The sequence below is a fragment of the Uranotaenia lowii genome, chromosome 2, assembly GCF_029784155.1.
Source record: "Uranotaenia lowii strain MFRU-FL chromosome 2, ASM2978415v1, whole genome shotgun sequence".
In the NCBI taxonomy this organism is placed as follows: domain Eukaryota; kingdom Metazoa; phylum Arthropoda; class Insecta; order Diptera; family Culicidae; genus Uranotaenia; species Uranotaenia lowii.
In genome coordinates, this window is record NC_073692.1 from 344,719,630 (window position 1) to 344,746,564 (window position 26,935).

General features: G+C 32.3%; 1 protein-coding gene across 2 annotated transcripts in view; it reads right to left on the minus strand.

Annotated features, from left to right (window-relative positions):
• The window catches only part of LOC129749464 (insulin-like growth factor-binding protein complex acid labile subunit), an 835,561-nt gene that overhangs the window by 436,192 nt on the left and 372,434 nt on the right, over positions 1-26,935 (minus strand). For both annotated transcript variants that reach the window (XM_055744438.1, XM_055744439.1), the window contains one exon: positions 13,836-13,925. The gene's annotated coding sequence lies outside the window, so the exon portion shown is untranslated. The remainder of the gene's footprint in view (positions 1-13,835; positions 13,926-26,935) is intronic.

Consider the following 26,935-nt stretch of genomic DNA (forward strand, 5'->3'; position numbering starts at 1 on the left):
ACGCATTATGAGCTTCTTTTATTTATCAATTTTAAAAAACTTAAAAAAATTCTTACATAACTAAAAAAGCACCCGCTAATTTCATCGACAGGGAACCTAAAGTTCATAACAAAAATAAGCTCATACGCTTATGATCTTAGTTTTGTCATGTTCTTTCACGTGGGAAAGGAATTTTTGATGAAACATCAATAAGCCACACAAACGCAACCAATTTGCAAATCATAGCTTGTGGGGAATCGTGGGCCACACGTCTTGGGCCATCTATATTTCTATGTTTTTATACACATTCAGAACTTAAAATACATTTTCCCTATCTGTAAAGTTCTTTCATGCCAAATGAAAAGTTAAGAAAAATATTTTGTTCAACTTTATAAGCAATTTTGCAAAACGTTCGCAAGCCAGGTTTTGGAATCTATTCGATCATACACATGTCTCTTTTTTATTTCATCATCTGGAATTGCTTTAAAATAACGAAATGAATTATGAAATTACAGTTTTGGGTCAACTTATTAACTTTGCATGTTATTTGGTCAATTTGGATTTGGTAGCCCACGATTCCCCACCATTTTTCAAAATCCAAAAAAAAATGCTTTTTTAAATCAGTCAGAACTTGGGGAAAAACTTATGAAAAATTTAAAAAAATTGCCAAACAATACCTTAAAAATGAAAAAAACCATACCATTTTATATTTTCATTTTTTCTTTTATAACAAAGAAGTTATAAAACGAAGAAAAAAAGTGGTCCATGATTCCTCACTCTCCCATATACTTTAGGTCACTGCCAGATTTGTAGCGAAATTTAAAATTTATGAACTTCTACTCCTTCAATAACTTTTTTGGTTTCGGTTTTGGTTTTTACAGAGCAAAAAAATTTTTAGAACTAGTTCATTCTAACCTGAATAAGAGCAGTTTTTTTATGTACGCTTTATTTATTGAGGATTTTACCAATTGCTTTCACCCTTCAATTAGAACTATGAATTTCAATTTTGCGTGAAAATTTTTACGAGAAAAAAATTTCTTCACAAAAAATTGAATTTTAAATAATCTTTGGTTCTTGTTGTATATTTTATGTGAAAAAATTACAAACTTAACTTATACTCCAGATTAGATATTCGATAAAGCGAAAAAAAATTAAATTACATTTTTTTTCAATTTTAGTGTTTTTGACTGCTAGTTTAGAAGCTTTTCAACCAAATGGTGACAAGAAAAAATAACAAAAAATACTTGAGCTTGTTGATCAATATAACCTTAGAGAAAATTTTATGAAATTTTTGAAAGTTCTAGCGCAAAAAGTCGGTGATTTAAAAATATTTTTCAATAGATTCAGATTTGTATTTAAAAATTAATATTACTTTCATCAACAAGAACTAAGCTTCTTCTCATGTTACCAAAAAATAAAGATTAAGAAAAGACAAAACCAATAATTAAAGACCAACGACATTTCAAGTTTGCTTGAATTTTCTGGATAATTATACACGCGAAAATTTCTTCCTCAATTCGAGTTTCCATACTAAATTGAAATGCGTAGAGCTCATTCAGGAATCAATTCAGAAATGGGATGACTCAAAAGGAATAAAAAAACATATGGGAGAAAAAAGTAAATTTTTGAAGCGGTCTGCTATACATACAGCCGGGAAGAATGAGAATACTTGATCGTTGGGAATATTTGATTTCTCAGCTGTATCTCTAAACTGTAATGGATCAAATATTCTAGAAAAATATGCCAAATAAAACAAAACAACAAACCCAATTTCTTGAAAAAATTTAAAAAAAATATTTTTGAGATATAACACTTTGTTTGAAAAATCTAAAAAAAATGCGACCTTTTTATCACTTTAAAATGTTTCCGGCTTGAAAAAATCATAACAATCAATTATGTTAGCTTTGTATGGAAATTTAAAATTCTTTAATTTTAACACCTCCCATTACTTTCTAGGTTGTTTTTCTGCCAGAAATAGCAATAAAATTTTTGGAAGCGATTTATCAAGTCCTTAATTAGCGCAACGAGTTTTAATTTTGAATGGAAATTTGTACGCGAAAACTAAATTTTTCACTCAAAAATCGCCAGATGTGCTGAAAGTTCAAAAAAAATTAACTTTAGATAAAAAATATTCCTTGATTCTTGCAGTACAATTTATGTTATCAAAAACTCAAACCTAACATGTACCCCAAAAAAGATATTCGAGTTTAATCATAAAAATAAATTAAATATTTTTTCATTTTTTGCGTTTTTGACTGGTTATTTGAAAGCTGTGTAACCGTAGGATGAGAATAAAATATTTCAAAAAACAGCTTTTCACAGCCAGGGAATTTGTTGGTTTCTATAACTGTAGCAATCAAAGTTTGCAATTTCTAATACTTCTCAATTGATTCAAACTTTTAATTTTGAAATGGTAATAACTTTTTCATTCAATGCTAAGCTTCTTGTAATGTTATTTAAAAAGGAACCTTAAGAATAGTTAAAACCAAAAATTAAAGACCAACTTCATTTCAAGCTAAATTGAATTTTCTGGATAATTTAATGTGCAAAAATTTCTTCTTCGATAAAAATTTCCATACAAAATTGAAACGCGTTGATCCAACTCAGGAATCAACCAAATCAACTCAAATTTTACACTGATGTTAGGTGACCCAAAAGGTATCGAAAAAACATATGGGAGTAAAAAGTCATTTTTTGCAACGGTCTAGTATAATATGAACTTTAAAATGCCATATTTTCAAACTTTTAAACTCTCATTTTTTAAGAAAAAGTTTTCCAAAATGTTCCCTCGAGTCCCAAAAATAGAATGTTCTTCTGAAAAAAAAAGAATGCATTTTGATCATTGCTAAACGCGAAACAATTAATATTAATCCAATCACTTATATGTTTCCAATAAATTCCTGATAAAAAGGACTCAAAAGAATGCTTTTATCTAAACATTTTTAAATTGCGCCTTCAAGTATGCAATGAAAATAGGGTAGTAGACAAATTTTCGAAATTCTTTTTGTCTGACACTTTTGAACTGTGAAATAAAAACTAATATGGCCAACAAAGTCAAAGTAAATTTTGTTTGTTGATTTTGCATGACTTTTTCCATCAAGTATCCATTAACTTTCAAAATATCTCAATTTTTTTAGTCTCACCAAAACGCTTCTAGTTCATTTACGGGTTCAAACCAAGGTTGCCGAAAAAAAGTCTGAGTTTTTGAGAAAAAAAATTCTGAATTTCTGTGATTTTACCCAAAAATTCTGTGATGGTTTTCTGTGATGCTATTTCCATCATTTTCATTGAAAATTCATGACAAATTGTGTCTTTCTTACATTTTAGTTGAGGAGAATCAATTGTCATTAGAAATTTTATCATACCATTCTTATTAAAAGCAAGAAGTATACATTTTTTATTGGCCAGTGAATCTAAAATTTTGGAAATTCGTTCAAAATTTCAAAATTCTGTGAAATTTGTGAATATTTCAAAATTCTGTGTTCTGTGACACAGATTCTGTGATGCAAATTCGCTCAAAATTCTGTGAAATTACAGTTTTTTCAGTGATTTCGGCAACCTTGATTCAAACATCGATCTCACTGTTGTAGCATATAAATTTGAAATTATACGCAGTCAAAAAAGGCAAAAAACGACGAGCTGAAACATTTTTCCAAAAAGATATGATGAAAATTAGAAAAATGGATCAAGTATCCCCATTCTCCCCTTCTGTTCATAATTCTATAGAAATGAGATACGTCCCCACTGCCATGTCAACTTTGAACTTCCATAACTTTGAAAACTGTGATGATAGTTTTCATTCAAATTTTCTTCGTAAACTTGATTAGCTATCATTGTATTTTTCAATGAACTTTGATGTTTCTAAATAATTTTTGATCTAAGATCGAAGTTTGTAGAATTATTTTTCAAATATACAACTACCAGAAAAAATATAACGACAATTCCATCAAACTTGAATAGAAAGAGTGTTAACTTTTTTTTTAACAGACTGGTTGTAAATATTAGCAAGTTCTATGATCTGTGAGGATATTTCTATTACACTCCAATAATCTACTTATCATTCCAGCAAACAAAATTCTGCTGCAAAATAAGTAATTTCATCAGGGCACTTGTCGATCAGTCCAATTCAAGTATGGGATGCCACACGTTTAACTCGTTCGAAAAATTGCTGAAACCGATCAATGCCGGTGGTCTGCCTCGACCGAAATCCTGCGTTCCTGTACCCTTCAAAAGCCATCGCTACTGCACTCTATTTGCCGTTGCAAATCTCCCCAAATGTCCCTGGGTGTGGGTAAAAGTGTGTGCAGCACGTTGTAAGCTAACATTCTTTAAAATTCGCAGATTCAGACTGGGTGGCAACATCGAAGAGCGAGCGGTCTTTGGCTGGACTCGATTTGTTATTCTACTCCATACCAGACGTCATCAGGTTGCAGCGGCACAGTTTATGGCCCGGCCGCCTCCTGCCAACCAAAGCAAGGAGGCCCACCATCCGAGACATCATCAGCGTCCGTCGGAACGAACCCGGTTCTCAAGTTGCAAATGAGATGCAAATGGAACGATTCCTTCTCCTGATGACGGTGGTTAGACGGCCGCTGCTGTTTCAGAATACAGAGACAAACGAACCAACCGGTGCAGTAAGTAGGACTTGGTTTGGCCTGGAACATACACCGGTCGATGTGTCTCGGTCGGTGGTCAGATGAAATTTACACTTGCTGCATCCGGCGTATTAGGAACACTTTGCATACTTCATTTGATAGCCCCCGGGGGAGTTATGAAGGCACAAATGCTTTTAGGAAATGAAATTTCTTTGATATGCGTTTGTTCCAGGTTGTTCGTCATACTCGGTGAATCAAGGTCATCTGTGAAATTTCAAGTAGGTAGATCAAACAAATACCTACAGTGCTTTTGAACTGTTGTTTGGACTTCAATCATACAGTAGTATAACAACTAGTTGTTTGCAACTAAGTTAATTTTGATATAAAACTTACAGCATATGACTCATTCGTTGTCGGAACACTTGCTACTGTATTGTTGGTTTTATTTTTATGAACCACAATAAATCGAGAGCCATAAAATTGCTCAAAGTCAACAATGCAATGGTCGTAAAGAAAATGTCCATCAAGCGTGTTATCTCGCTCTTCCAAACACAACACGGGAAAATCGCTGCAATCCAAAACAGATTCGGGCGTTAATGAGGGGCACAATGCACAACGCATAGCAACGACACTCAGGCAGAGATTGCAGTCATCCATGCAACCGTGCGTGGAATTTCACTCTCGGGAGAAACTGTCGTCCCCCAATGTAGTAATCATCAGCCGGGCTGCACACACACGATTACCGAGTCCCTTAGCACTCATAAGGTAGGAAAGTGTGGAACCAAAAAGCAAACACCATTTCTGGCTTCAACGCCGCACAATTATCGGAGCATCGAGCTGGCTGGCACTTGTGTTTTCTCGTTCGCTTTTCGCTTTCGGCCGGAACGGAACGTGGAAAGACTTCTACGAAGTTAAACCGAGCGACAAGTTGGGCATTAATTTGGGAGCGTTTGTTTGTTTTAACCTTGTATGGTTGGCTTGAACATTGACTTCGCTTTAGTAGATAGATGTCGCAGGAAACAGGTAAAGAGTGCTTTCGATTTCTTAAAGATGTGTTTACCGAATTTGGACCCATCTTGCCCTAATACGTAGAAAAACTATTTTATTCTTTACATGTTATATGTAGCTGTTTTTTTTTCAAAAATACATGATTTTATTAATGTCGAAAAATTCAATAAATAACTATAATTAAAACACTAGTAGATTGATGCTGAAATCATCCACCAAAGATTGCTAAATAGAACTTTGGAATTACTTGATTAAATAAAATAAATTTGTAAGTGTTGTGTTATTTCTACAGTTAACTACTATTTTTCAACCATTTTTTATTTCTATTCAAATACACGGAAATATATTCATAGGTTAGTAACGTAGCTCATTTTTTTATTGCATACAACTCAAACCATTTTTTCGGAGCCTTCGGAATCGTTTTCAATATCAACCATAAGTAGTAAAATTACAATCTTTGTACTTGTTCGAATAATTTTCATTGATTTTTCAAAACGGCTCGTTGAAGCTTTTCGCAGTCTTTGCAAGTCGCACCTTACAACCTCGAATGCCTAGCGTCGTTAAACTTCCCTGTCATGTATCCTCAGATTTTGAAATCTAGTGGATTTAAATCCGGTGACGATGCAGTCCATTCAGATGAACTGATGAAACAAAGCAAAATAATGTTGTCCCATTTCTGAACGATCAAAAACTGTGTTTTCGTTTGACAAACAGCATTTTGGCGCAAAGATATGAATGGCCTTTGAAAATAAGTAAAACTCCCTGCTTATTTTTACGCTTCTATCAGTTATTAGCTGTAGGTATATATTTCGCCGATATTTTTATTCAAACCATCACAGCTGACGTATTACTTTTTTAACGGCCGGTATATCACAAAAATATACATCATAAACACGATCAATTAGCTTGTTCGATGTTGCCTGCAAAGTAAACAAAATCATTTGAAAAAAAAAATTGTTACCTGCTTGCGTCTTCAGCAGAAACCTAACTGTACAATTTTTCCGTCATTTAAAACCAAGGTAAAAAATTTTAACTCAAGTATTTAGTTTGTAATTTTTTTTAAATATTTAAAAAAAATTCAGGAGAAATGAAACAAAGATATTGCTTAATGCAATATACAAAGTTAATCACGTTCCAGGTTAGGAACCTCAACTTGGTTCTTATTTGACGGGAAAAAAATCGAGTTCTGGAAAATATTCTTTTATTGATCAATCATCTTGATAACTTATGTGCGGTGTGCGTCATATTGATCTTCAAGTTTCACTTTCATTGAAGTTTTAATATTTTTCCTATAATAAATTTTAGAACACATTTTTTTCTTTAATTTGTAGACAAGGGGCAAGAAAGGCATCTTAATGTTGGTCAGCAAATTCTACTCAGTGAGCTTGTTTCTACCTTTTCACGGCAAATTGAATCATGATTTTTTTCTCATTCTCATTTTCAAATCCAAATTTTTAAAAACAAATTGCATTTTAAAAAAGTTTTATTCATGCGTCCAAAACGAAACAATTTGAGCAAGTATTATGAAAATAATCTGCAGAATCTCTGCAAGAACAGACTGATTTCTGAAAACTAATGAACCGATTTTCATAAATTCCAACTTCTTGGAATCAACCATTCACATATTTTTGGAATTCCTCATAGAGAAAGGAAAATTAGTTCAATTCAAAGTTATAAGTTAAAGGGTGCAATTTCAAAGTTTTGATAGCCGTCAAAGAGTTATAACGGGGGACAACTAATAACCAAATTCAACGCATGAAGATGTTTTGTAATTTAATCCTGGGTTTTAAGTTTTATACAATTAAGATTCATTGGTCAATTTAAAACTTTTGAGTTTATGTTGGTCATCATTGTGTTCAATTGAACCATCCAAATATGAAAAAACTTAAACCGTTTAGTACTGCGAATTCAAACGAATGTTATCTAAGGATTTTAACATTGATCACTCTTCACAATAATTAGTGGGATTTTCATAGAATTCCGACTCAAGACATAACTTGATGAACATAATTCCTAAAATAAATGCGATATTAAAGTTTAAATAGCACTTAATTCAAAATGGGCGATTTTGGTTCCGATAGCTTCAAAAAACTATTTGTGGAACTTGAAGAACAACATTTCAGAAATGCTAATCATAAAACAGTGTGAAATAAAATAGTAAAAAAGCGCACTTATAAAAGAAAACATTAAAAGTAAGCCTTCAATCAGATTCAGCAAGATTCGGAAGTTCTAATAGAAATTTTTATGTAGATTAAACTTCAATATACCATTGAAAGGGGAAATCATCCATTTTGAATTTGGATCATTCAAAAAAATGGAGATAGGAAAGATTAGAAAAATAGTTGTTTGGAGCAGGGTTGCCAATATTTTTTTCCGAAATTCACGGAGCTTGACAATCAAAATCAGGATAAATCAGGCCAACATTAAATGATCTAACTGAGAGCCATTTTTAGTCACCGTTGTAAAATGTTGCAGTACTGATACACAGCTCATAACTCTTTCACTGTCACTTTGACATTTAAATGTGTTTATTTTTTGTTTTCATGCCTTTTATTTATATTTCCGATCTATGTGATTCAGTTGTTGTATGAAAATTTACCTTTTTGGACTTGTTTTATTCAAACTGTAATATTTGAGATACCAATCAAAGCCCTTTGCCAGTTTGTAGCTATGTTCAAATGCAGCAGATTTCAAAAATTTTCGTAGCAAAAGATACGCAAGAACAATTTTATAAACTTGAAACAAAAATTTCGATTTTTATAGAAATGTGAACGAATATTTGCAAACGACAATTATTTTATCTTCTATTCAATTGATTATTTTAAAAAGTACATTTGCCGAAGTTTTTGACTTTGAAATACAAATCAATCATCCATTTTGTTTCTCTACGAAGTATAAAATGTCTTATTATTTTGAACATTTTGAAACTGACTGATTTTTGGGCGAAAACATTTTCGTAAGGAGTTTCACAATATTAAAGATGTTTGTTTAAGTTGAAATAAATTTTCACTCACTTACAAGTATCGTTTCATATTAACTGACATTTTTTTTCAGAATTGTTATATTGATTCAGATAAATGTGCGATAACATAAGGCAAACAAATTAAAATTTTACCGAGATGCAAGAAATTTGAAAATAGGAAAAGCAATCCAAATACGCATTGTGTTTTTTTTTCTACCAGCTCTACTTTTGGAGATAACTTTTGAAAGTAAGTAAAAATTTGTTTGAGAAATTTGTTCACTTTGTCGGTTAAACAGTAGATTTAAACAGAATATTTGGTCAGACCTTCGGATGGGATTAAGATAAAGATGTTATCTTGTGGACAACCAACTTAAAAAAGGGCAGTTTATTCTAATTTTATTTAACATTACAATTTTTCCCTCCAAATCTTCAAAAATGATTTTAAAACAAAACAATGACAAACTGGCAACATTTAAGATTCAAATTATAGTAAACAATTCAAGGGGCTTTGTTATAATAAGTAATGCGCTGCAATAAGGGTAACCAATAGTGATCGAGATCCATCACAGAATTTTAAAAATTTAAGTTCTTACATTATAACCAACTTTACCAAAAACCGCAAGTAATTTTGACTCGAAAGTTATAAAAATTTTATACATTTTTTTTTTAACTTTTCCTCGTTCCTTCGTTTCATGTTCCGTTTTAAAGGTATTCAAATGAAATTTCAAACCAAAATGAATCGCAGATATGCTTTAAAGTATAAGTTAGAACGCGTTGCAGTCTTCAACAAGAAAGTAAAAAATAATAAAAAGATGTCAATGCGCAATGATTGATTTATCTTAAAACTGTTATTCAAGACGTCTTAAAAGAAAAACTGGATGCAACAGACTAAATCTGACCAATAATTCGAGTTCAGGACGCCATAATCTTCGAAAACCAGTTATAAAACATTGATAGATTTGAATCTAACAAAATTTGAAGTTGTTGAGTTGAGGTTGGAATAACGACGAGCAAGCACTGAATCTCTAACGAGTTTTGATCGGATCTGTAGTTCTGCTTTTTAAAATATTCAATTTTCTTAAAAAATAAAAAATCAGGAAACTCAGGCGTATGACGAAAAAATCAGGGTAAAATCGAGGCTTATCAAGTTATCAAGCAGGACCCTCAAAAATTAGGCAAATTCTAAAAAATTAGATAAATTGGCATCTCTGATTTGAAGATAAAAAATAAGGCAGAATCTATTCAAGCTTCCAAAAAATGAAAATTATCCGAGATTTCTTTCAACTCAAACCTCATTACTTAAAGTTTTTCACGAACGCAGTAAATAATCTCAATTAAAACTACGAAAAGACAAGCAAAACTTACAAAACTTAAAAGGCCAAATATCAATTCGGAATCAATTCAATTGAAATTTTATGCGATTTTTTTTTATTATTTATTTTGCGCCCAAATATGTTGTGAAAATTTTATCAAAATTAAAATGAACGACTTTTTTGGGAGATTAAAATTTAATTAACTGATGTGTTGTGATAATAAATTCAATGTCTTTGACCAGATTTCAGATTCCAATGTATTGTAATTGTATTGTATTGTACTTGGAATTCGGATTTAACATTAATCAAATGAAATCCTGATTCTGTTCTTGGTTTTGATTTTCAACATAAACTTAAACTCATTATTCCGGGATTTGAAAAGTATATATTGAAATTGGCTCACCATTTTTGAGATTTAGCATTGAAATTTTTACTATCAACTCTCACGCAGAATCAAAATTTACAAAATTTTCATAGCTCACAATTTTTCATTTAAATTCACAAGTTGAATCAAGATTTAAGAACTGAAAAATGAAGTCATATTGAAAGCCAAGAATACAGAATTCCAATATGAGATTTCTGGTTGCGGATTTTGATACAAGTTTCGCTTTCTAGTTCATATCAATAGCCTGATCTGGATCTTAGATTCACAAATCGTTTTCAAATTCGGAATTCAAATTTTAAATACACGTGTACAGACGGAATTCAGATTAAAATTAAGAAGTTAGATTCAAATTTCATGAGGTTTTTAAAAACCTCAAATACAATTTAGGTTTTGACCAAATTGGCCCAGATATTGCTCGGATTTTGGTTGACAATTTTGAAGTCGAATGCACAAATTTTGCCAGGTTTTAAGATGAACTAGCCTAGATTTGGCCGGCAGGATACATGCTGAAAAATTCTGGCAACCTTAATCATGCTCCAAAAAAAGCTTAATTTTTTTTAGTTAAATATATGTAGTGTGAAAAAAGGTATGGATAGTGTTGTGTATTTGAACATGTGAATATGGGTAATTTCTAGGTACTTCTGTTCCTTCAAGCTTAAAATAAAGAGGATGTCCATTTTACCCCAGGGGAGTGCTCTGTTTGCCCCACACAGTGATTTAATTTCTGCTTTTGATACACGATTTTCAAATGCATTTTCAAGAAATTTTATCATCTTTTCTTATTTCCAGCCAGATTCTTTTGTGTCTGAATTCGAAACAATGATACAACTCGATTTTACAGCTATTAAGTATAATCTTTAATCTTACTTTATGGGACAATTGGCTGGTGAGGGTCATATAGACCCAGATTACTATTTTGGCTGAAACTTAAAAAAACTCAACCGTTTCCCGTAAACTATTCCACTTTGAAATCGTCTACATGTTCACTATCTATTTATGAAAAACCAATTATCACAATTTTGGCGGTGTTCAAAAATTGAGTTGAAACAAAATATCCATAATAGCATTTTGGAACAAAGATGCCGCCACAAATGTAAATTTAAGAAAAACTACTTTCTAAAAAACTTTTTTCTAGAACTCCACTTTTTTTTAAATGTCCCCAGATATACATAAAACTGAGCTGATAAATTATTTATTTAACAATTGATGTATTTCAATCAAAATAACTACATTTTATTTTTTGTGATTTTTTATCACATTAAGGCCCACAAAAAACATACATTGTGAGATTTTCGGAGTAGGCCGTGCCTTATTTCGTTTTTCATTTCTAGTCATATAATTTGAAAAATAAATTAAAAGTTTTAGAGTAGTTGTGCGCAATGTAACAAAAAGCGTAAAGCAAAAATTGATAAACATCACATATGATCCTTCGTCAAATTAGTTATCCTATCAGTGTCTTTAAAACTAATTCATCATTCATAATATCAACCAAAAGTTTTCCAATGCAACTTCAGTTAGGTTTGTTGCAAAACAGCCAATTTTTTTTATTTTTGAAGACTACAAAAAAAGCAAAAAAAAAATCAAAAGCATCTGTTAGCAGACATTTGAACAATTTCAAAATGGTACAGTTTATAGAATTCGGTTGAGAAGATTCAATTTTACATATTTTCAAAACAGAAATCTTGGTCTTTAGGACCCTAACCGGCTGATTGTCCTTTTTTTGCTGTGTGGCTCTGTGGAACTTTTTTTAAGGAACTCTCAGAAAATTTCGTTTCAACCGTCCATTAAATATCGCATCAAGAAGGTACAGTTCGCTTCATACATAGACCTTAACAGCAGTGGAATCGTTTTCCTTAATGTTCTCTAAAATTTTCAGGAAAAAAATTACCAAATTGATATTTTCTTCCAGTTTTTCTTAGAACTCCTGTGTCTAATTGTGTTTCGCAGATATCAAATTTATATGTCTGCATCATGTATTTCAAAATTCACAGTAAAGTGATTTTTGTGATTTATAGTTTTATACCAGAAATTGAATTATTTTCAATATTTCATTTATTTATATTTTGTAGTACTTTTTTTTTATTTATTTGTTCCTCAACCTTCTAACAGTTTTTCATGTTTCGGTAAAGAAAATCATACGTCCGAAGACATTGTTTATTGCTTTTTTTTCTCTGCTTCCAAAATAATTTATGCTCTTGAAATATTTCGGAAGAAAAAAACACGCATCCTACGCCAGACGCCTCGGTCGCAAAGCCGAAAACCAAACGACCATCGTCGATGTCGTTGTTGTTTTACCGGAAAAACATTCCGATTTTCGGAGCCCCGGAAAATCCGAAACGAAAATAATCAAATGCACTTGGCAATGAACCTGTTCGACTTGACTCGTTGTTTTGGCACCGGAATGGTAGAAAGATAAAATTCTTCCGAAGAAAAACAACTGTGCGACATCGACTCGAAGTGCTAGAATAAATAAATAACTTCTGGAAATTGACTTCCACGAAGAAGGGGATACTTTTGTTTGGATGCACTTGAAAAGTGGGAATAAGTACTTGGGGAAAAAAGCTATAAACAGCAAACGACGATAGGATTATTTTTGAACTGAAAGTTAACTGTTGAGAGAAAAAAAACATTGAAAATGAGGCCTTTAGAGCCAAAGGGGAATAAGTGCAAAAATTTGAATGTTAGTTAGTTATGCTAAAAAATTCTTCAAATTTTCAATTGAATTTCATAGTTTTTCAGATTCAAAAAACAAAGTTTATATACTTTCACATTTGAAAGGGAAAAAAACTAGGTAATTTTCGAAAATATATGGATGGCCAAACACAATAACTCAAAGCAGTTTTTTCTCAAAACTTGCTTTTATGCACTTGACCCTTTTTGGTTCCAAAGGCCTTAAATGAGAACAGCCAGCTATTTTTTTTTATAAAATCTTCAGAAAATCGTCAAAAATAGCTTCAATCCGATAATTAAGACGTTAACTACTTCCCACAAAAAATGGTAAGCTCTTGACAGCAAAAAAAAAGTTAACACCATGTCAAACAGAACCGAAACCCTTTTTCCGCCCAAACGGTAATTTACTATCAGAATCACGTCATCATGATATTTTAACTAGGGAAGGGAGAGGAAAGAAGAAAAAACCTGTTCTGGTAAGAAATTTGAACAGAATTCCCTGGCCTGGCTGCTCTCGAATGGGGGAAAAACGAAGAACCCATCAGGCACACTTGCTGCCCCCCACCAGAACGCAAAACCGGAAACCGAAACGGCGGTGGAGATTTATGGGATCTCGTAATCGGAGGTGATGCGTAGCCATTAATCAAAACGGTAATTAGTGGGGTCTTTGTCGGTATTCCCACCCCCCCCCCCCCCCCTCCTTGGAAACTCCAACCACTTTTCTCCGCGCATTTGAGGTTAACAATTTTTTGTAGAGTAATCGATTATCACTTTCGAGGAGAAATTAAGAGTAAAAAATTTGTCGAATACAACAATTTCGGATCCTCGGACTATTGGTGATAATCTCCCGGAAAAAAGGGGTTGATGATTGGGTTCTAGAAATGTGTGAAGTTTAGGGTTCGGGAAACGTTGGGCAAACTAACCTTTTTCTCAGCCTCTGGCTCCGGGTAAGTAACGGGTGAATGAAGGAAAAACAGTTCCGGTCTACGACAAGGGATTCAAAGTCTAATCATCTGAAAAGATAAGAAAGATCAGAAAATGAAATTAATTAGGACGTTGTTCAAACAGTCGTTGATGGTATGAAGAGAGTTTTTTTTTCAATGATTCTTAACAAGATGCAGTGACCCAAAACGAGTTTAAACAATCCTTTTCCTAAATAAAGTGAAGTTCAACTAGAATATTCCAATTTAAATGCTGAAACACCTTATTTTCCAAACGAAAAAAAACACTCATAACTCGTCTTCCGAATCAACAATGAGCAAACTTAAATTAGCGCAAAAACCGTCATTTAATGGCTATTTACCGGTCCTGAACAAGCAAAATTACACCTGTGCAACCGAATGACTGTTTTTTTTTACAGGAATCCCTCCCTTGATTGGTTTGTTTGCTTTTTGCCCCATGGAGTTCTCCCAAACCGGCAATATCAGATGAGGGAAGGCTACCTTTTTGCTTGTTGGACCAACTACATAGTTGGATCATAAATAATGGCTTCGGCATTTGTAGACGCAAATCCATCCACATTTTAAGGGCTGATTCGGAGGATTGTTTTTATTGGTCTGAGACAAGCGAAACTTCGACAGCAGAAATAATCACTTTTTGTGGGGGTTCCACTAATTGATGATGACCTCAATGCTGCTGACAAAGCTTCTCCTGTCATACTTCTTACGTCATTAGTCGAAGTGCGTCACAGTACCTTTTCACCATGTTCACAGTTGAGCTGCAAAAAAGAAATCTTACAAAAAGTTTTGCATTTTAGATTACCGAGTTTTAAATCTCGTTTTTTAATTTCATAGAAGTTTAATTTCATAGAATAAAATGAGGGTATGGAATACATGGTGATGTGGAAAATTTACCTGAAAATGCATATGAAAATTTAGCAAAACCGCTTACTTTTAATACATTATAAGACTTCAGATCAGAATCGCGGAAGTTGTATTTTCAGGCTTCTAAAATCTAAGAAAATAATCTTTGATCAGTTTTTATAATTTTCTATACCCCCAGCTATACTCAAGCAACTTATTCAAGATGAGTCCAGTAAATCAGCACTCGGAAATTGTTCCCATAACGCAAGAAAAACGCTGTGATGTTTTTGTGGCAATGCTGGGTTCCAAATCGTTCACAAAATTTTACTTCCGATGAAAGGTTATCCATAACAGAAAACTCTTAATTAAGAAACCATTTGAATATCTCCGCTGCTTTTCTGTGAACTTCTTGGGCTTGAGATTTTTTTTTTTTATGCTTCTTGCCAATTTTAGAAAACACAACCTCCTACTCGAACTTCTGTTTAGTTAAAAACTGAAATACAATGCAATGCAACACATACTTCTTATTTTTAGTATGTTAACAACAAGAATATTCAAAATAACATTTTCACAATATCATTTCAACAAATGACTTTATAGGAAAAAAAAGGTTTTGAAAGATGACAAACATTCGATAAAATTTCTTTGAATATGTTTCTAGGACAAATTTAGTTTGAATTTTTTTTCCACAACATCAATAAAAGATAGAGATTATTCATAAATTTAAATAGAACTGAAGCAAAATTCCTTTCATTACCCATTATTGGATATCTACATTTAACAAATCCCAATAAAATAAGATGAATAATTCAAATAACAAAAAATTAGATATTCAAAGGCCAATTACTTTTTCAAAAAATAATGTGATACAAAGAATTGAAGAGAAAGATAAATTTTAAAAAGCACCACAAAAAAATGTTAAATTAAAATTTAACTCAAATATGTAACTGTTTGGTTAAACAAGGTACAAATTTCAAAATTTCAAAAAATCCAGTATAAACACCGACTTGATTAGAGTATCCTACCAGGAATTTGCCCAGCGGGAATTCCCGGAAATGACTGAAATTCGGGTATTCTTGAATATCAGAAAAAGGTTTAAAATACCGGGAATTTCAGAAGCTAATAAAAAAAATGCTTAATTAGTAATTAAAAAAATTAATAATAAATAATAATAATAAATAATAAATGAAAATTAATAAGTAAATATTAACTACTTACAATTTACACGATGATTAAGTAAATAAAATGATAATTCTTTCTTGATATATGGCTCAAAGTCACCCTTTAACATGGTTTTGTTCTTGAAACTGGTTAATACATTGAATTCGAGAAAAAAAAATGTTTTTACTTTCTAAAACTTAGTATAAAAGCGAAAAACAACATAGAATCCAAAAATCCAAACACTTTTAATAAAGAAACGCTAAGAACCTAAATGATCTATTTTGCAACACTCATCATTGAAACTTTCGTTCCGCAAACTGTTGACAGCAGCAAAATCATCTTCAAAAAATGACATATTTGAAACAAAAAAAAATATCTGAAAATTTACGATATTCGATGAACAACCTGAAGTTTAACAAACAAACTTCTATCGATAGTGAAAAATCCTTTTCATTTACTTCAAATTTTTGTAGCTAGAATCAGTCAAGTTAGTCGGTTAAAGTACTTTGTGTACGGGTCTTGAGCTTCAAAATTGCTAAAAGTTTGAAACGTTTTGCAAAACAACTGATTAAAAATAAAAAAATACCATGTTAAAGGTTTCGTGTGCAGTAAATTGTTCAAATCTCTTTGTTCAATTTTTCCCGGGATCCAGAGAATACCCGGGAAAAGGATCGTCAGATTTCACGGTTCCTGAAAACGCGTAAATGGCTGGGAAATGGACACTCTAGACTTGATTTAAAAAAATGCTAGTTTTTAGAAATTGAATCAGTCGGAAAAAAGAGGTGCAAGAGATAGAACGTCAAACACATGGATAAAGGCGACAAAGAATCCAAATTTAGAATTGAAATTGTTAGGAAAATAAACAAAAGGGTATCTAAATTAAAAATAACATTTTGATTATCAAATCAATTGTCTAGTTCATTACAACATTTATGTTGCTGAACATAATTCAATACCTGAGAAAGCAGTAAAAACTTAGAAATAAATTAGATTATTTACCGAATTCCAAACATCAATGACTATCAATGACTAGTTATAAAATTCAAGTTAAAGATAATTTGGAAAAGAAAAAAAATTGTTTTTATATTTTGAAACTTAGACTTTACATGTTTGTTAAGAACCAGTGTTCATTTTCCGATGTGTAAGTTCAGTTGAAGAAACTGAATTCTATCATTCAGTAAGTAAGCAATTGATTTTTAATTCGTGGATATAGACTAAAATTTTGGTGAAATTTTCTACATTTTTTTAAAACATTAAATTATTTAAAAGAATAATAATTCAGTTTAAGTTTAAGTTAATCGCTTTAACAAACAACCTTCCTAAGACCTAAGACAACATAACAAACCTTTGTTAGCGGTGTTTTTCCTTTAATATGATACTTTGACTGCAGAAGTAATTGTTTGACTGAAGATTGAAGATAACACCATAGAAAATTAGAAATTAGAAGGAACCTACAATCCAATCAATGAATGCAAGGTTCTCTTTTTTATATGTAGTCTCAGTGATGAGTGATAAGATTAAAGATAAATATACACAGACCTCAATTTTCTTGTTAATCAACTGTTCTAGGGTTGCCCGATTTTATTATTTTTGCCCGGATATTTCATACAAAATTTCGGAACTGTCCGGCCCGAACCAGTTGCCTGGATCCCAATAAAAAAAATCCCAGATTTGGCTCTGATGATATTCATTTTAATACAAAAAAAACTCAATTGTTATCATCATCAGAATCAATAATCATGAAAGGTTTTTTGGAAGCGTTAAATACGAACTTGTCGATGAATTTCGACGAAAAAAAGATACTCCAAGATTTTTGTTGAGTAAGTTTTGGAGTTTGACAAAAATTTTCCGGATTTTGCCCGAATTTTTGGACATCAATTTGATTCTCAATACTCGGACTTCTTCAGGCTTTAAGTCAAACTGCCCAGATACTTGCTGAAAAAAATCTGGAAACCTTAAACTAAAATCTCATTTTGTTAAATTTTAATTCCAATGAAAAATTGAATCAAACTAAAATGAATTCATTTGTGAAAAAAAGAACAATTTATAAAGCCAAGGCTTAAAGTTCAAAAATAAATAAATGAAAAATTTGTTATCATAATAAAAAAGAGAAATTAAAAACACGCAACGAGAAACTACTTTCTTACAATTTAGTTTCAGAATACAAAAAACAGAAACATTATTTAACATTTGGAAAATATATTTTATAAGGGCCGTTTAATTATAATTACACTAGTTTACAAAATTTAAAAAAAATCGTGAACTTTTTTGACCGACCTAAATTTTTAATGTAAAATCGGGCGCTGAATCCGAAAATGAAATTCAAAAAAATCTCAGTAGAACAGTTTTTGAGTTATGCTCCAAATATGAAATTTTGGAAAAATAAAAAAAGTACATGTACTTTTATTGAAATATCTCGGACTGCATAACAGTAATTTAAGATCTCTGTTTTGCATATTAAAGGTGAACAAATTTGCTATCGATCATCTGAACATCATTTTTGCGCATCATCAATAGTATTGTTGATATTAGTGGCTTTATGAAAGAAAAAATGATAAAAAACGCATTTTTTTAGAAAAATTTTGGTTTGAGTGAAAGATTTAGTCTTGATGGTAACATTTAAAAAATCTGATTTTTTGTTGGCTTCAAATGTGAATTCAAAACAAAGATTTCAAGTGGTTATTTTTCAAAATCAGTTGAAAATTGAAGAAGTTACGGTTACTTTACCATAACAGTAATTTTCTGCATTTTTGAATATTTGAACGAACCGCAGTATACTAATCATAGTATTGGAAGAAATCAACATGGTAAATCTCACTCGCTCCGAGTCAAAATTATTTTTTAGCTTACTAGAAGGTCACATGCCAATTTTCAGAACGATCTGACCTTGGGGAGGGGTTGCTTGAGTCCCAAACGTGAATAGGATTTTAAGGTTTAATGCTCGGGAAAAGCAAAAAATACTGGTTTTTCAATAATAACTTTTTTCTTCATCAGCCGATTGTTTTTTCTGATTGATTTTATGAAAGAATAAGTTAAGACAAACATTTCACTCGAAGACTGTAACACGATTGGACTTGAAACAAAAAAGTTATTGCGGTTCGAAGATTGTATTTCGGCCGAAAATGCTCGTATAAATCGCAATGCGTAAAAAGTACTCATTGCGTGTTTGGCAAAGTTTGCGGCCTATGTTACCATCAAGACTAAAACTTTCACTCAAACCAAAGTTTTTCTAAAAAAATGCGTTTTTATCATTTTTTCTTTCATAAAGCCACTAATATCAACAATACTATTGATGATGCGCAAAAATGATGTTCAGATGATCGATAGCAAATTTGTTCACCTTTAATATGCAAAACAGAGATCTTCAATTACTGTTATGCAGTCCGAGATATTTCAATATAAGTAAATGTACTTTTTTTTATTTTCCAAAATTTCATATTTGGAGCATAACTCAAAAACTGTTCTACTAAGATTTTTTTGAATTTCATTTTCGGATTCAGCGCCCGATTTTACATTAAAAATGACCTTCAGTTTACTAAGTTCAAAAATCCTGTAAACTAGTGTTATCATTTCCCTTCTCTCCACAATACCAGTTTTTCTAAAACTCATAAAAACGTAACGAGCTGGCAACAGTTCCGTAAGAAAAATCGCCCCAGGGGAAGGGAGGTCGGTTTGAAGAGAAAAAATTCAAAACACTAAAAAAATTGTTCAGTACTAGTGTATTATATTTTTTATTTTTTTAAATTAGTGTTAATGTTAGTTTTTTGTTAAAAGTTACAAAACTTTTGAAAAAACCTCATTTGATCTTTGAAATGGTAAGCTTAATTCGAATGAAACCTTATAAACAAAATAGGGAACTTACGTAGTATACTACATGTATTTTTGAAGACAAATTCAAAAATACTAAAGTCTTACGATATTTATAAAGTAGCTTTCGAATTTAGAAATTAAGAAAATCCATAAGTCTGTAAAAAAATTTGAAACAAGAATGAAAACTGCAACTTTGCAACGTTTGCTTAAAAAAAATTTTTATATAAGAGAAGGACCAGCTAAAAGCTGAAAATCTCTATGGTAAAAATGTTCTGTGATTTTGAAAACCTGTAAACAATGCAATGATTTTTCAAAAAGAACTTCAAACGAAACAGTTTTTCACCGTTCGTAGAAAAAAAAAATCTCGAGGACAAAATTGTAATATAGAATATACTTTTGAAAAATGCTCACGGAAAAAAAGGATTTTAAGTCTAAACATTTCAATAACGATTGAACATTCAGCGTCCAACGCTGATAAGACACTAATATCCTATATCTTTTTTTCACTATAAGTTATTGTCGTGCTTGAAATTGACATTTCGGACACATCTCAAATCCATTCTCTTCAAAACACCACTTTTCATCACAACATTCGCTTATAGACTCATGAATCATATGTGGTCCTTTGTCAGCATTCACATGCGATATTATCGCTCTCATTCTTCCAATCGTTTTCTCACTTCAATCAAATCTACGTCAAGTTCCTACACGTTAAACTGGTGTTGGTACTATTTTCTTAAAATATATTCTTCAATTTTCCCGCTCATTTAATTTTCTGTACATTCCTTAAATCTTAATGTATCTTTCTGTAATGATTAGAATTTTCCTAACTATTCCCTTATATTCACTACAGTTATCACTGTGATTTTACTCTATAAGGATTTCAAATTGATGTGATAAGTTATAAAAAAAAGGATTTTTCTAAGAAAACGGATCAAGCCCTTCTTATGAACCAAAATGAAAACTTCAAAATTTCTCGTTTCAGTTCAAAAGGGGCACAAGTGATGTTTAGGTAATTAGAACGAAATTTGTATTAGAAAAAAAGGGTTTAATTTCCGTTTTTTAAAAACTTATGAATTTGTTTCATTGTACCTTTTCTGATACGTTTTCATCAAAAATTTGTTGTTATAAAAAAAAAACGCATAGTTCACTATAAATGATTTTTTTGGTGCGGTCATCAAAAAGATTTCAAATTCAAATTGGTCCGTTGCGTCAAAAGGCTGCTCATCCCTGCTTTAAATTTGAACAAATGTTTTGAACAAATAACACTTCACGAAAATTTTACAATAGAAAATGCATCTTTATATTTCATGTTTTCTTTATTTTAAATTGTCTTTTGAATTTAAATTTTGATATTTTTTTTAAATTTCATATTCTAAAAATATTTAATACCATTAAGGTTTCCATTTTTTTGTACTTTCCATTGGTTTTCATGAATTTTGACAAGCAAATAGGTTTAATGCTTTGGTCACTAATCAGAAGAATGTTTTAGAAACCGTAATTTCATCACATGGGAGTTATTTCTGACTACACAGAAATCTATTTTGAAGGGTTTTTTAATATATGATAAAGATGTTTAATGAATGGATTTTGGAGAAAATTGAACCTAAAGATCCATTTAGGTATCAATTAAGATCGTTTTCCAGGCTACTTTATTAGAAGTCAAATATAACGAAAAAAGTGGTTCAATTCTTCGAATTCCTTCTCAAAAAATGACAAGAAAAGGCAACCCAGTTTGCAATATTGTGTAGTCTAGAAATGTGGGAATCTATCCAACATAAAATTGGAGTAGAGCTTTTTTCAATCTCTAAATAAAGTTCAAACACCTAAAAATGAAATCCTGGTTTTTCCTGATTAAAACATAACCCAGTACCTTCCTTCTTCATTTCTCGTCAAGTTCATAAAGAAATTAAGCTCTTTGGTTAAGTAATTCAGCTCAAGTGTTGAATTCCTAGAGGAAAATCTCGTTAAAATCCGTTTAAAACCTTTGGAATAATAGAAAACGCAAAAAAAAATCAGTAGTCTATTCAAATATTTCGTATAGGCATTATTATTTACGTTTCCACTGAAAATTTTCAAAAATATTATTGATTTTTTTAGAAAAACATAAGTGTGGCATTATTCTTATTTCGGTCACTGAATGTAAATAAAACTGCTTTAAATCATGATAAACTATACAAAATGATTTTTTGGTTAATTTGTCATGGAATAAAAAGGTCGCTTCCGTAATTTTCGTATTCTGTTTTTTTTTTTACTTTTATGACATTCTGGGAATTTGGTCGCAATCCTCCTTTGTTTCTTTGTTCAGCGAATTTCGCACTTAAGAGACACGCGCTAAAGTAGGTAGATTTTGAACATTTGGTGGCTTACATAGGGACACTTTCTTAAAAAAAAACACTACCAGGGACTTCTAAATCCGTAGAGTTAAACGTAAACATAAGTACCCACAGCAAGGTTGCCAAAACCCCAAAAAAATCCATGATTTCAGAGTATTTTGTGCAAATTTTCATCACAGAATTTGTGTCACAGAACACCGAATTCGGAAAATATTCATTGATTTCACAGATTTTTTATTTTTGTTCGTGTTTTTTAAATTCTTATCTTTGATGTCAACATTAATTTTGGATTTCTAACTTTGTATTAGACAGTTATGATAAGATTGTTATTGTTTATCAATTCATCTCAAAATACTCAAAAATTACAGGCTCAACAAAATTTGCCGGGTCAGCTAGTTTCTCATAACTTTTTATTGAAATCAATGCTTTTTTCATCACAAAAAAACGTCGCAAAATTACTGGGTTAAATCACAGAATGTCATTTTTTATACAAAAGTACATAATTTTTCTCTGCAATTTTGATCTACAGTTGATTTGATGCTTGAAACCAATAGCTTTCAGTTTTTACTGGATTTCCAATGAATAAATTTAAGGATTCCTACTGTTTTTTTTTTTAACTTTAACGGTGTGCAGCACCATTTAAATGTCTTCAAATATTTGAAAAACACAGAATAAATGTTATTTCAACAACTCAGTTCAGGAATCCAAATCCAATGAAATTTCAGAATAAAGAAAATGTTTCAAATTTTTAATGGTTGTAGCAGAATGACACATTTTTAAAATAACTACAAAGTGTCTAAATTTACGATGAAATGTTCTACTGAATAATCTTTTCTTTAATCCCATATTAAAAATCATTCAAAAAGTAAAACAGTAAGTGTTCAAGTTTTATGAATTGAGTCCCAGAGTTTAGAACTGTGAAAGCTTCATGGAAGCACTCGGCTTAAAAAATAACGTTAGCACAAATGTTATTTTTTCTAGCCATTCAACGAAATAGAGTCATTACTTTCTACATCAACATTTTCATTTGACTTTTCTCGGACCTTCGCTCAGTTGCCATCACAATTTTCCACCATTAGCCATCAGAGAGATAGACAGGGAGCCTTTTTCATCAAGCCAGTTAGCCAGCTGTTGGCAATGGCTCGTCGAATTTCATACCGAGTGACTAGCCCCCTTCATAAGGTCACCCAAAGCCCATTATGTGGAACCATATTTGCTGGAAGTACCTCCACCAGCTCGACACTAGATCCGGCCAATGAAGCGATTCCGGTAAGTGAGTTTTGTAAAATGATGCCAGGAGGACCTGGTTCCTAACTTGGTCTTCTCCATCAAATGGATTTCTCCGACACCACCACCAGGTGAATGGGTAAAAGCTTGTCCGCTTTTATACGGTTATGTTTCAATATACAGAGACAGAGTGCTTTCATTAGGAACTGATCAAAACTTCATCTTGCTGATGTGATCATCCAGGAATAATTCCGCTGATGTTATTTTTTTCTATCCAACTCCCTACTATCTCCACCCCTCTCGGAAAAAGGTTTAACGTGTCATTTCAACCTTGGCAGCTCCGGAAAAACTTGTGGAGAAATTATTCTCCCAAGCAGCCATCTAAAGTGGGTGCGTTATGGTAATGCAATTTTCTGGCAGCGAGGATAGAAAAATTTTGCGAAAAATTTAATTTTATATCATCCGCGCGCGCGATTCAGGATGGAGAAGACGCCTCCTGGCTGGCTGGCTGGCTGGCTTCATTAAATTCATGTCGGATGAAACTTTTTTAACCGCTTCGTTTCGTTTTTCTCTGCGTTCGCCCTTGTAGCTGGCGATTTTTATTAAATTTCATGAATTGCTGCATTTCTCCCCTCTCGGATGATGGCAGCTTGAGATGGCGTCATGGAGGGTGCCGAAGCAAGTCAGGGATTTTTTTTTCTAAAAAAATAAATGTGGTAGATATCGGTTTTTTCATATTTGAATATTTCACTTGACAGATTTTTTTTCATTTCGGTACTCCTGACATGTGGTTTTTAAGTAGGTATTATGCAGGTGGTTAGTAATATCATGTGATGTAATCTATACAACGCAGCAACTTTTCTAAATGGATGCTAATCTAGCCACAAATTCTAGATGGCAACCAATTGGGGGAGAAGAAAAAAAAATGTCCCAATCGTACAAATCGCTAATACCAAAACTCGGCGCTCAACTTTTCCCATTTGTTATCGCCCACTCCGGACCGAAATGAGATAAGGAGCGAGCGTATTGGAAACCATGCTTGATTGTACCGATTTTATCGTTTTACTTACGTTTCATAAAATCGTGTTTTACGAGCATCCTGCCCCTCGTTTTCCGAAAAGTGTCCTACGCTGGGAAGGAAACAACCTGCAGCTTAGACCAACCTGAAGCACCCCAGAGTATTCAACAAACAACTCGATCCCCTGTTACACAAATCTATACTCATACAGCTAGTGCTCTTGCCTTCCGGATGAATGGAAAATCATTTTGCTTTCTTCCACCCCCATGCTCGAGTGAGACTCCAGCCAAGAGATCGGTAAAGCAAACGCACAAAGATCCAATCAATAAAGTACACTGTTTCAAAAGCTTAACTGCACTCTACAAGCTAATTTTGTCTTGGCTTCTACTAGGAATGTACCGACTTTCCCAGTCTGTTACTTGCTGGCTGCCTTCTCTGATAGGGATGGTTCCTTCTTTGACTTTTCTTGGGAGCACCCTCCCAGTTTTCCGATACAAAAGCACACTTCCGATGCGAGAGCTTGCTCCTAATGTATACTCACTTGGAAAGTTTCTTGCATCATAGAGTTGTCGGTTTTGCTAACTTTGTTTTCTAAGAAAAATTTATACAGGAATTAATACTGTAACTATAATGAAATATTTGAAATTATGGGATTGCAATATACAAGCTGCATCTACGAATGATAGCATCAATGTGTTTGATTTTTTTTAAAAATACAATGCTATCATCATTTGTCTTGAGCTTTGAACAAGTTTCAGAATAAAAAAAATTGAACAAACGCATTCCTTTAGGAAAATCGATAAGAATAATGAAATTAAAAGTTTTAAAATTCCTTAAACGGTGTTTTTTATGGAACTATTTTATTTAACGATAATTAACACCGCTTATTTTTCCATCGATTAAATCTGGGAAATAATCCATTTGGGGGGGAGGGGGGGGGCTGGGTGGTCTAGAAAATTTGATTTTTTCGAAGATTTTTCAATATTTTCAATGGTTTATCAAAGACCAATTTCTACTTATAACTGTAAAAACACTTGTCTTACCTTGAGTTTTACTTCAACTCCATGTGCCAATATAATGATGCAATATGAAAATTTCCTGTCTACATTTTTGTCGAAGACATCAAAGTGATACAAATTAAAAGAGAGAATGTCACAAACAAAGTTTTTATGATTTCATATGAAAAATCCAATTAACACGGTCGTCACCATGGGATCAATATTCGGGTGACGGGTGTATTTCCTGGGAGAATCCGCCTCTTAAAAATCGGGTGACGCTCTCTTACTCAAGTAAGCCGCTCAGTTTAGCCACACGTCGAAAAGCTTGGGATTCTCCCTGTTTACTTTCTCGCTCTGAGAATATCTTTGATCCGGCCAGTGATGTGAACCTTCCAGATTTGGTCTGGTTCTTCCAGACTTTTTGGACATTTGCCAGACATTTGTACAGGTTTGCAGACTTCCAGACTTTTGACATTTCTTCTAGACAATTCCAGACTTTTGGGTTAGGACATAATTTTTTATAAAAAACTATGAAGATTCAAATTGGTCATAGTGTAATATCGCAGGAAATGACTTTAATTAGTGAATTAAGGATTGTGAATTATGTGTTTGTAACCTATTAATAATGGCAAATCAGAATCAGATACAGTACGTGACTGACAGTGACAGGAACATTCGAGGCTATCCGCAGCAATGAGATCTGGCGACCAAAAAAAAGGTTACCACCTTCAAAACTTCGCTATCCAGACATTTCCAGACATTGTTTTTTCAAAATCTTCCAGACTTCTTCGAAAAACAGTTGACAACCGAGAATTTTTTTTTTTGAGCCCGGCTAGTCTTAAAACTACCAAAATCACTAATTTTACCCCATCCAGAACTATCCCGACTCAGCTATCGATTGTAGAGTGTTTAAATGTTCAGGATTATTTATTTAAATTAAAAATTGAAAAAAAACATAAATTTATTCAACAAAATCTGAAGTAAAGAGCATTCATAGGGTTTTTTTTTCTAATAAAACTAGCTGACCCAGAGTGCTTTGCTACACCTTTCAAAATCAAATGATTTTTTCAGAAATGATCAAAATTTTTATTGTTTTGTTGGCATTATTTGAAATCAAATTATAGCATGGTTCATAAGCAACCGCTATAAAATGAGAACTGCAGCTGGAGTTTCGAATCGCAACACAAAGATAACTTAAAATAATATTCTGAAACTCGATCTATAAATTTGTGTTAAAGATCTTATAATTTAAATCCTTTTCTTTAAGCTTCGCCCTGAAAAAGGAGAGTCTTAAATTAATCGTACGCAATCGACCCCTCCCCCTGTCCTTCCCTTCACCCCCTGCTGAATGAAGGTCGTGATCTTTAATATTCATACCCATTTTTTTCATTCCAAAAAATCCTCTTTAATCAAACATAGTTCCATTGGTTGATAAGTTTTTGAGCTTTACAACAAAATTTATATGGAGCCTCCTCCTTTCTTCCCCTCTCTACACTGTAAAGCGTAAAGGTCTATAAAAACCGTAGAAACATATCTCGTAACGAAGTACCTTTCCATGCCATATTTGTTTCCATTTGTTGGCTTCGTTAGCATAAATTGAGACCTTATGCTAACAAAATTGTGTTGGGCTCACCTCCCTCCTCCTATGTACCTAATCACTGAAAGAAGGAT